Genomic DNA, 10,119 nt, shown 5'->3' with positions numbered 1-10,119 from the left:
TTGGTCCTGCTCCTGGGGAAGGACCAAAACTCATAGTGATTTCTGTATAAGCAGACGTAAGTAATAATGGTTTCTTCTCATCTATCATGCACCCTGTTTCCTTCACACTCTGCAGTGATTCCTTGCACGTAATTCCTGGGTTTTTTAGTCTTCTGTTAGTTTTGTCTCCTCTTTTTTTCTTTTCTTTAAATTTGGTCTCAACTGTGGTTTCTTAGTGCGTCACCTTATGTTGCTTAGTGTTTTAAGACTCACTGAACAAGCAATTACAAGCATATATTTTCAGTAAGTTTTTGTTCATTTAATCTTATTCAGTGTGCTGTGTTGAATGGAGAATGCGTGATTCTATACATAGGGAAGTATTTTTACATAATGTTTTGCTATTCAGGATGTGTTCATGGACTTGTATAGGCAGAAATGGCCCATAGTTTTTCTTTGTTTTCACAAATAGCTGGAGACTAATTTATTAATGATAACCAACAGCATCTTGGGCTGTTTGAGATACTCCAGTGTTTCCCTGTATTTCTCTAGGAAGGATGATGTAATTTATCAGAAAATATCAGCTTCTTAGTACAAAGAAACATGAATGTAGGAAAGAATTAGGGTAGAGCTGCTCTCAGGGAAGTCTTGGCAGAGCTCACCTAGATGGAGAGCTGTGGCCCGAGGTCAGGATACAAGGGTGACCGTGAACAACACTTTGTGGAGGGGAGGTAATACAGAGGAGGCTACTCAGGAAACCAGAGGAGGCTTTTCAACCAGATAGGAAGGCCTGAACAGATCAGAAACTGCCCCTGCCTTGAAATCTACCCTAATTTGTAGCCAAATAAGCAAGCACAGGCTCTATAATAGTACATTTTCTTAAATACATGTGCAAGTCAACAGCTCTTAAAATTGCTTAGAGCTTCTTATTATTTTACCCTTTCTGTTTAAAATAAAAAAAATCTCTCCCTGAGCATGGCTACAGGATGTTTCATGAGATACGACTTCCCATACAAACAATAGCTGTACCGCTCTGGCTGAGTACACACAATGTTAGCCCGTTACGTAGTGGCTAGAGCACACCATGGGGATTTGGTGGCCAGGGTTCAATTTTGAGGCAGTTAGCTGGATGACCTATAAAAATGACGTGATGTATTTATGTTATTATTACCTTCCTTTCTTCATCTGTAAATTTGGAACAAGAAAATAAGCTCCTTTACAGAACACTTCTAGTGATGGAAAGCATCATGAAGGAGCTAGACATTGCTATAGAGCCATACTGTGGGGCCAAAATAGTGTGAAACTTTAGCTCCGTATGCTGGATTGTCTTTTACAAGCGCTACAAAAGCAATGAAAGTTGATACTAGAAAACTTCCTTTTGAACTTTAGACACCATAAGCTTTCTGCTTGCCGGGCACATTGGCGAATGGCTACTAGCCCACATGTGAAAGGCACTTCCCATATTACAGATGTAAGTAATACTGGCTACTTCTTGATAGCTTCCTTTTATTCTAAAGTTGCATTGTCTGCTAAGATCATATTCTAGTCAAACTCAATCAGATCCTACCTGTTCCTCAATACAAGCTGAAGGCATGGCCCTGCTCTGCTGGGGGAACAGCAAGAGGAGATTGCACATGGCCTCCATGCTTTGGGAGCAGACAGTGCAGGGGCACGCTCTGCCAGATGTTATTACTACTAGGGAGAACAAGGCAGCCCAGATCTGCCAGCCGTTCCCTCCCTAACTCCATGGACTTGCAATAGATTAGCTGCACAAGCTAGTGTAGCACTGAGACTGTACTAGCAACGTAAAAAAGGTTTATTTTTTCCCCACAGCTCCTATGGAAAGGCCCTTCCACCGGGATGAATGATCAGGCTGAGTACAGGTTCCAGGATTTACCCTTTCAAAAAACAAAATTAGAGGGTTTTTTCCTCGCATAAAAATATCCTAAATTAAGATGTGTGGCTATTAGTAAAAATATCCTATCAATTCACCTACTATAAACAAAACAAGCTTCATCCTGCTGTTTAATTCAGATATTCATATGTATCACAAAAGGAACAGGTAAGCTCTGCCTAGATGTTACAGGGAACTACAGGCTTTAGAAGGTTACAGACTCTTAAGCAAAGACTAAAGCATGGTTTAATTATTAACTTGTACAAGAGATTGAATAGGTCCAGGGCAAAAGTTGAGCCATCTATATTTTAGGAAGCATGTCATGTTATTTTTCTCTCACCTCTCAAAATGAAGGCCTCCTTCCTACTCCATTATTCCTCGAGAGTGCTTTTTCAGGAGAGAAATATACTTGCCAATACGACAAATGAGTTACATGATTCAAGTGCTACAACGTGAAGAAAGGAGTTCGTGCAGCTCCTACAATCCTGTTTTGACTAAAGCTAAGGGTTGTCTTTATTAGCTGCCCAGTCTTACTATATCCTCCACAGCACAGGCACACAAGGGGCACTCCACAGGCTGCAGAAGCATCTCAGAGACCATACTGCTGCCAAAAGCAGGGACTTTATTCCCACTCACAGCGACATGCTCCCACTGCCGCCTGATCATGTGTAGTGGGAAAGCTCCCAATTCCTGATGGAAAACAAACCTCGCAGAAAGAAGGTTTCTGTTAGATCAGCAACTTGGTCTCACTCCCCCGTGGCAGCACTCCATGGGCAGAGCCGGCGCAGGTGAAGCGGCTGGAGCACATACCCAAGGGGGCCAGGGGGTCCCCCCACTGTTGGTAACAGTACAGTCTTAAGTCTGCTTTAGCCATTCCTGTAGTCCTCACTCAGTATGAATTTAGACAATTTCAGCTTATGCAGACAACAGGAAATTGGTAAGCTTTATGTCTATAGGAAAATACCTTTATTTCCACAGCAGTCTACTATTAAGAGTAGCTTGCATTTCTCCATCTTAATTTTGTAAATAAAGAAGAAAAAAAGACTTTTTATTGCTACCAATTTTCTTTGATTTTTAGTTTAGCTTTATTTCTGGGAAAATTTGTGCAAAAATGTATATAAGCAAATAGCTACCACCAAGATCTATCTTGATTCATAAATAGAACCTGTAAGTCAGAGTCTCTGTCTTGTGACAAAGAGGATAGCCATCTGCTTGGAGTACCGCTATCTTAGGTTCTGCAGACAAGTGATAAAAACAACCTCTTTTAATGGGAAAGATTAATTCAACCACGCAAAGGTAATTTCAGCCTAGGAATTCCACCCACCAAAACTATGGAAACAGGATACAAAATTGCAAACATTACATCATCAAAATTATATTGCCTAATAGTACCCTTGTGTATGTGAAACAGGAACCAGAAGCTTTGGGCAGTGGATGACATCTTCTCTAGACATCGCACACACTACTGGGCTCATTGCGGTGTCCTGGGAGTTCATAACAAGCAGACCATATATCCACAGGTGATATAACCTTCCATTGTTTTTAAATTACTTCGGGGGTATATACAACTCCCAGCTTGTTGTCTAGTTTAATTTTTCTTGAGTGGCAATAATGGAGACTGATACAATCCAAGTGAAAACAGGATTGTTTAAGGAAAGATAGATAAGTTTTTATAAAAATTGTTCAAAGACTGAGAAAATCTGATGACTTGCTATGAATAGACAATTCCCACTACTGTGTACTAGATCATTAACTATTGTTTTACTAATACATGTCAGAAGAAGAATTTCACATTGACTATTTAAATATTGCAGGTTTAGCAAGCACCCAGAATTCAGAAACTTTGAACTAATAAGCCTCTGTAAAGGATCACAGGCTATTTTCTGCTACAGCAGAACTCCAAAAGTATTAAAAGTATAGAAATTGCTTGAACTTTTTGAACTCTTGAGGAATAAATTGAGGAATGAATAACAAGTAAAATAAAAATTGTCATCCTCTGGTACTGTAATGTTTTATTTATTGTTTCTACAGCTTTTGGACTTTGCACTTTCCTTCTAAAGCTGGTTCAACATGCATATTGATCATGCCACAAGATACATCTTTGATCAGCCTGGATATATTATAATTGTGTGTGTCTGAATGAATGACAGAAAAGTACATTGCCTGAGATGAGCCATGGTCTTTATATAAATTCTATAATTCTTCTTCTAAGTAAGCAGTCAAGGAATGGATGCACATCTTTCCGTATTTCCTCTAGTTTCATTACAGACAAAATACAAAATATTTCAGTAAAAGTATATGAGCTTTTCCTCCTAATTCTGTAAAGTCTATGCTACTTCCTTTCATCAAAAGTATTATAATGTGGTTTTTTCTACCCTATGTTTTAAAAGTCTGAGTGCCTAGTCCTAGCTCAGTAAACCTTTCACTGTATAAACAGTATCATCCTTACTTTTTTTTTTCTTTGCCCTAGGCCTTTGCACATCTGAAATCCGGCTGCTTGGCACATCACCCTCCATCACAGCAAGTGGTACGTATACATGTGTTGGTGAAGAAACCTGACCATTTACTGTCTGTGTACTCAGCGTTCAGTCTAGTGAAAAACAGAACATGATAGGTTCATAAATTGTTTCCAGTGATCTAAACTGGTCTGTCTAAAGTCTGCTCTTTGGGATTGTTTTATAATTGCTGTCTGGAAGCTTCTTTCCTGTTTGCTTCCTCCTCAGCCCTGGCATGAGCCCCGTCTCCTGACAAGTGTCCTCCCAGCAGAGGAACATTGAAGAGTCTTTCACCTTTTGCTCTCAACTTCATGCTGAGCACAGAAGGTTGGAGGAGGCTGCTGAGGGGGAATAGCAGTCCTTTCTTGTCCCAGATTGTGTCCTGTGCCTGCAGTGCTCCCACTGGCTGGCATCCGGGAAAAATCTATGGCTCTGTTGTGCATCATGACACACAGGTACAAATATTGAGATGCAGCTATGTGAGTCTAATCCTGCGTAATTTAGCCCATCTTCTGTCCCTTTTGTCTGCAAATCAAGCTAGACTCCTGCAGACTCAGCATACTCATAGTGTAAATATAGATAACCTCTGAACTCAGCTGCCAGGAGCTGTGCCTGGTTTCACGCAGGCAGAAGCCTAGAGCCATTTTACTGAAGCTAAAGAGGCTACTGGGGCACCACAGTGCTGGTGTGCTCCTGTGTGGAGGTTACAGTTATCTGCACTGCACTGAGGCTTACCAGACAACCTGTAATTCCTGAGTCCAGATGGCTAATTGTCCCCTACCGCAATCTCAGCCTCTATTTCCATAGATCAAAATTTTTCTCTATATTAAGCATTCAACCCTATGGGCAAAAATTCCAAAAGTTCTTTATGCATGTGCTGGGCCCTCTGCCTTATGGAAATTCATGATGCATTATGAAATTACTAGCGGAAACCATCCAGAATCAACAGGAGTGACAGGTGAAATTCACAATTTCCCTTGTTTTACTGCTCTCTTATGATCTCTCCTTACTTTCATGATTAGCACTGCTATTGATCTCTTACTGGCTAGCATGGAGAAAACACTATTGGAGCTGGCAGTTTCTAGCGATATATTTGACAGTCTGCCAAAAGCTTTGCCATAGAGCAAACCTACTGGTTTTGAGTTTGTAGTGGTTTTTTTCAGTGGTACTAGCCCATACCCCATCAATGGTGGTAACAGTAGGAAAATAGTAACGATAATACTAGGAAAGAGCACATTGACTAGACACTAGTATAGGAATAATTTTTAAGTCACTTGCCTTGTCTGCAATCCTGCTTTTGAGGTCCTCAGCTGGTAGCACAGGGCTCTGCTGCTGACCTGGTGGCAGTAGTGTTGCTGCCTACAGAAGTCCCTGATGACAGTGAAGCCGTGGAGCTCAGCAGCAGTTGGTACAGAGCTCACCTCTGCAGCACCCACTGGGTGGGCCCCCCCACTGCTCAGATAAATCTGGTTACCAGCTGAAACTTTGCCAGGTTCTTCTTCCTGCAGTAAGGAGCTAACCAACTTGAGGTGTGTGCACTGACTTTCACCCCAGGTTTTCCTTCCTGCCATCCTTCTGGTAACTCAGAAAGTCCAATGCCAAGGCATAAGCCCTTTTGTAGCATTGGACACTACTCCAACTGTTAAACAAACAAACTCAAATTATGTCTTATTATCACAATCCTCAATATATTTTCAGTATAAGGTAATATTGAAGCTGGTGCACTGAAGAGTGCCATTTTGTGGCATCCAAGGCAAACTGAGAGAGAGACACACATGGCTGGATGACTGAGAACTTTTGCTTTCTTAGAGCAGCAGTGTCTTAAACAGCTCCTTCACCCACAACCCCTCCTGATCCACCTCCCCAGATACATTTTGGTGATAAGAGTTTGTTATGGCTGACAGCTGACAGGAAGAAATGAGGAAAGGTCTGTGGAAAGCAAAAGCCAGACAGCATTTCTACAACACTGTTTTTAGAGTGATACCTCCCTTACACACTTTCAGCATTGAAAAGACTATTTAGTGGCCCAAATCTGCCCAAAGTGATAACATTCAACTAGCACCCCAAAAAAAGAGTTTTAGCCCTAAACACCAGTCATATATTACAATATTTACCATCATATATCATCATCTTACCTCTTAGGAGCTTATAAGTAGAAAAGTCCGGCAGCATCATAGAAACCCTTTTACCACAGTAAGAGGAGAAGTGTTAATAGTTGTGTGCCCCAGAAGGGTCTGCAGACCATCTACTCCACTATGTGATACAAGAACAGTACTTACAGCGGAGGCTTCCCTATCAGGGGGGCCAGGTGGGGGCTCAGTGCTGATTTCTTTTCCTTCTACAGTAGACTTTGTATGAGAGTTGTTCTGGTATAGAGTGAGGGCCTGCTGTTATCGGTCAGTCCCAGTGCCCTTGATAGCTTTTATAGCTCTCTGATGTCAGCTTTAAAATGTGGCATGAGGGTGCCTGTTCCAATACAATCAGCTTCAAAGCAGCCAGAGGTCTGGTTTTGTCCTTGGCTTTCTCATAGCATGAGAGAGCCTTCATGAGATATTCTTCATGTGGCATAGATTTGTGTACCAGGTGTGATATTCCTTAGCTTTTCCTTTCATGACCTCAGTGGTTCTTCACAAAGAGATCCTGAATATCCACTTTTTCCAGAAGGCACAATGTGCCCGACCTCTGTGTTGCTGTCAGTAGAGATAAGTGTCATGGCAGTCCTTAACAGTGTTTACTGAAAGGTTAGAGTGTGCTCTAACACAACCCTAAGAGCACACCACTGCAAACAGACTGATCCTCACTGTGCACCAGCATGTAAGGAGGGAGCTGTCATCTGGTCAGCCTCACCTCAGTGCAGTATTGGGCACAAAGGATGACTTCATGGGACAGTCCTTGTGCAATACCGGCAGGGCGAAGCAGCAGCTGGAAATGCATCTCCTGAGCCAGGAAAGTTGCAGGGGCCTTAATGTGCTTTGAAAGAACAACATTAAACACCTACTGCCTTGCCAGCTAATGGCACCATAGTACTGCGAGGTCACTTCAACACAGCAAAACTAAGCTGAGTAAACCCTCTGCCACCCACATAGGAGAGCTGAGATGGTAGGCTTTTGAGGTAAGCCCTGTAGAAGTCGAAATAAATTGCATCTGTGGAAGGGTATAACAGATTTACTGATGATCAACCTTTTTTGATGTAGTAACAATTTACGTGAGTTTTTATTATTGTAGCAGACACTGATCAAGCCCTAACTCTCACAATTTGTTGCAGACATTGTAATCAGCTTGTAGAAATAGCCAGCTCAGTACCCTTGGTTTTCCTCAGGCAACGTATGGAATTACAAGAGAGAGAACATCGCTGATAAAATCTAAGCCATGATCAACTTCCAACATACTATGTAAATGTTTAACAATAGAAATATATTAATCTGCACCATTAAATCATTACTTTGTACTGCCTTGGGGGTTTTTTTGTTGGTTTGGGGTTTGTTTTTTTAATAGGAATAAAAGCAGGATTGATACAAGGAGGAAAATTACACTAATTTCTTTGGAAATACCATGAAAGTTAAATCTGCCTTTCCTGGGCTTTTTTTTTTTTTAAATAGACTGTCATTTTATCCTTTAAGTAGATCTTGATATTGAACCACAGAAGACCAAGGGATTAAGCTGTTATCGCTTGGTGAATCAATTCTGTACAGATTTTTTCTCCTGTGGAATATAGTTAGTTTGCTTTTCATAGAAGCTACTTATATCTCTCCTTGTGGGGTTTGTTTGGGGTTTTTTCAGTATTTCAGCTCCCCTATAAACCAACTTTATTAGTATCACTGATATTCTGATAGTTCTGCAGTTGGCCATCATGTTTTCAGGAATAGCAGGACACTGCACAATTCCATTTTGGATGCAAAAGTATGCAGAAAAGGTCTAAACCAAATGAAACCTTTTTGTATTTTAGTGTCTGGCCATAGCTCCTATAGCTATCATAAATTTTTGATTTTGCAAGAAACAGCTGGTGCAATAACCTTTAAGTTAGAAGGGGAAAATGTTGATGCAGCATGATTCTTAGAAAAGAAGATGTGAAAATTGTCCTGAAATTGTACACAGTGTTAAGGTATTTGTTGTTTTCCAAGTGTGAACCATATATAAGATGCAATAAATGTTCTTCCAGTCTCTGATGGAATCTGAATTTGGTCTGTAACAATTGAACAGACGCCTTTCGTGATGTCTACAGAAGGAGAATAGCTCACATTCTGACATTGTAAGACAATATTCACAAGCCATTGGGATGATAGGAAGAGATTAGTTTCAAGTAGGACCTTTTAAATCCTAGAAGTTCAGAGAGCCTTGAAGTAGAAAGATCTGGGCACCAGAGCAGAATTCACCCTGTCAGTACAAGCAATTATCCACTGCCATAAAAGCTCCTATTTCTTTCCACTGACTTTAAAGGATGACCAGTACAACTATAGGCATCTACACCACAGATGTTAAATCAAGTGCATCCCCACTGCACTCACTGCTTGGCCAAACAGGGCCAAGCACAGCTGCGTGGTGTGAACTCCGCCGAACCACCGCCTGTGCCAGCAATTCCCAAGCTGAAGTTGTGACCTGAAGCGGGGCTGCGGCAGCCTTTGAGTGGAGTGACCAGCCTGACAGAAATGCCGTTGTTCATGCTGATATTTTGTGATTCTGAACCCGACAGATGTGGAGCTGCAGGTGAAAAAGCTGAGTACTGTGGATCTGGTCTCAAAATAGTTGGCTACCATGATCAAACACACTCGCTTCAACTAGAATGGAAATTTTGTGGCTATCTTAGGAAACAAAGATGTCATTGTTGTCTGCTTTGTTCCTGAATGCTTTTGTGGTCATATTTTAAATGGGAAGAAGAAAACGGTGGCAGCAAGATGTTGAAGGGAACTGCTGTAGAAAGGAAAATGTCTCCTTACTAAAATATTCACACAAAGAAAGGGGAGGGAGGCATCTGAAAGCACCCAGGATACACTGTACATAGAATAATGGGACATAAATGGAAGAATGAAAAGCCAAAGCTATTAAATTATGTTTTGTCTGTCCTTGATGTTGAAAATTGTTATTATTCAGCAGAGTCCAGTCCATATTTGTTTTGTTTTAATGTCTGGAATACTTTGCATTTCACCCTAATAATCCACTCTGTTCTAAATGTTTATACAGCATGATTTACTACAATATGGATGTGTAATTATAGCGATGATTAGACAAAACATCTTTGACAAGAAAGGAAAACAGTAGTTAATAATGTTTTCCATCTGTTTGGTAAAACCTCACTTAAAAAGAAAGAGTCCCTTAGCATATAGCAGGGTCCAAGGCAACACCTATGCGAGTACATGACAGCAGTATAAATGCCTAATGAATTCATTCTGATCATTGCTCACACATTTTTGAAAGCACTACCATCTGTTTTATAGATAAATATTACAGTAATTAATGTCAGCACATGTTTATATGATATCATTTCCAGAGTCTTATTTTAGAGTTAAGACCTTTTTCTTTTCAGGGAGAAATGACATATTTTAAGCTATTGGCAGGAAATGCAATGTTATTAGGATAAAATGAGTGAATTTCAGTAATGGCTCGCTTCTTTATTGGAAAACTTTAGAGCATTTAATGCTTCTGTTCTTCATTAAAGGCCAAATACTGGGTCAGTGCCTACTCATGGAAAGCCCGAAAGAAACTTAAGCACTGCTGAATGAGGTAAAACTACAGCAGATAATACCATGAAAGCTCTGA

The 10,119-nt window shown here is 40.7% G+C and overlaps 1 long non-coding RNA gene across 1 annotated transcript; it reads left to right on the top strand.

Moving 5' to 3' along the window:
- Positions 1-3,163: 3,163 nt before the first annotated feature.
- Positions 3,164-8,516, top strand: LOC142600601 (uncharacterized). Its single transcript, XR_012834177.1, has 3 exons — positions 3,164-3,390; positions 4,341-4,397; positions 7,631-8,516. It is a non-coding gene; the product is annotated as an uncharacterized LOC142600601 (long non-coding RNA).
- The last annotated feature ends 1,603 nt before the right edge of the window (positions 8,517-10,119 follow it).

Source organism: Balearica regulorum, chromosome 2 (assembly GCF_011004875.1).
Source record: "Balearica regulorum gibbericeps isolate bBalReg1 chromosome 2, bBalReg1.pri, whole genome shotgun sequence".
Lineage (NCBI taxonomy): Eukaryota > Metazoa > Chordata > Aves > Gruiformes > Gruidae > Balearica > Balearica regulorum.
The sequence above is the reverse complement of the archived record's forward strand: the minus strand, read 5'-3'. Positions and strand labels throughout refer to the sequence as shown.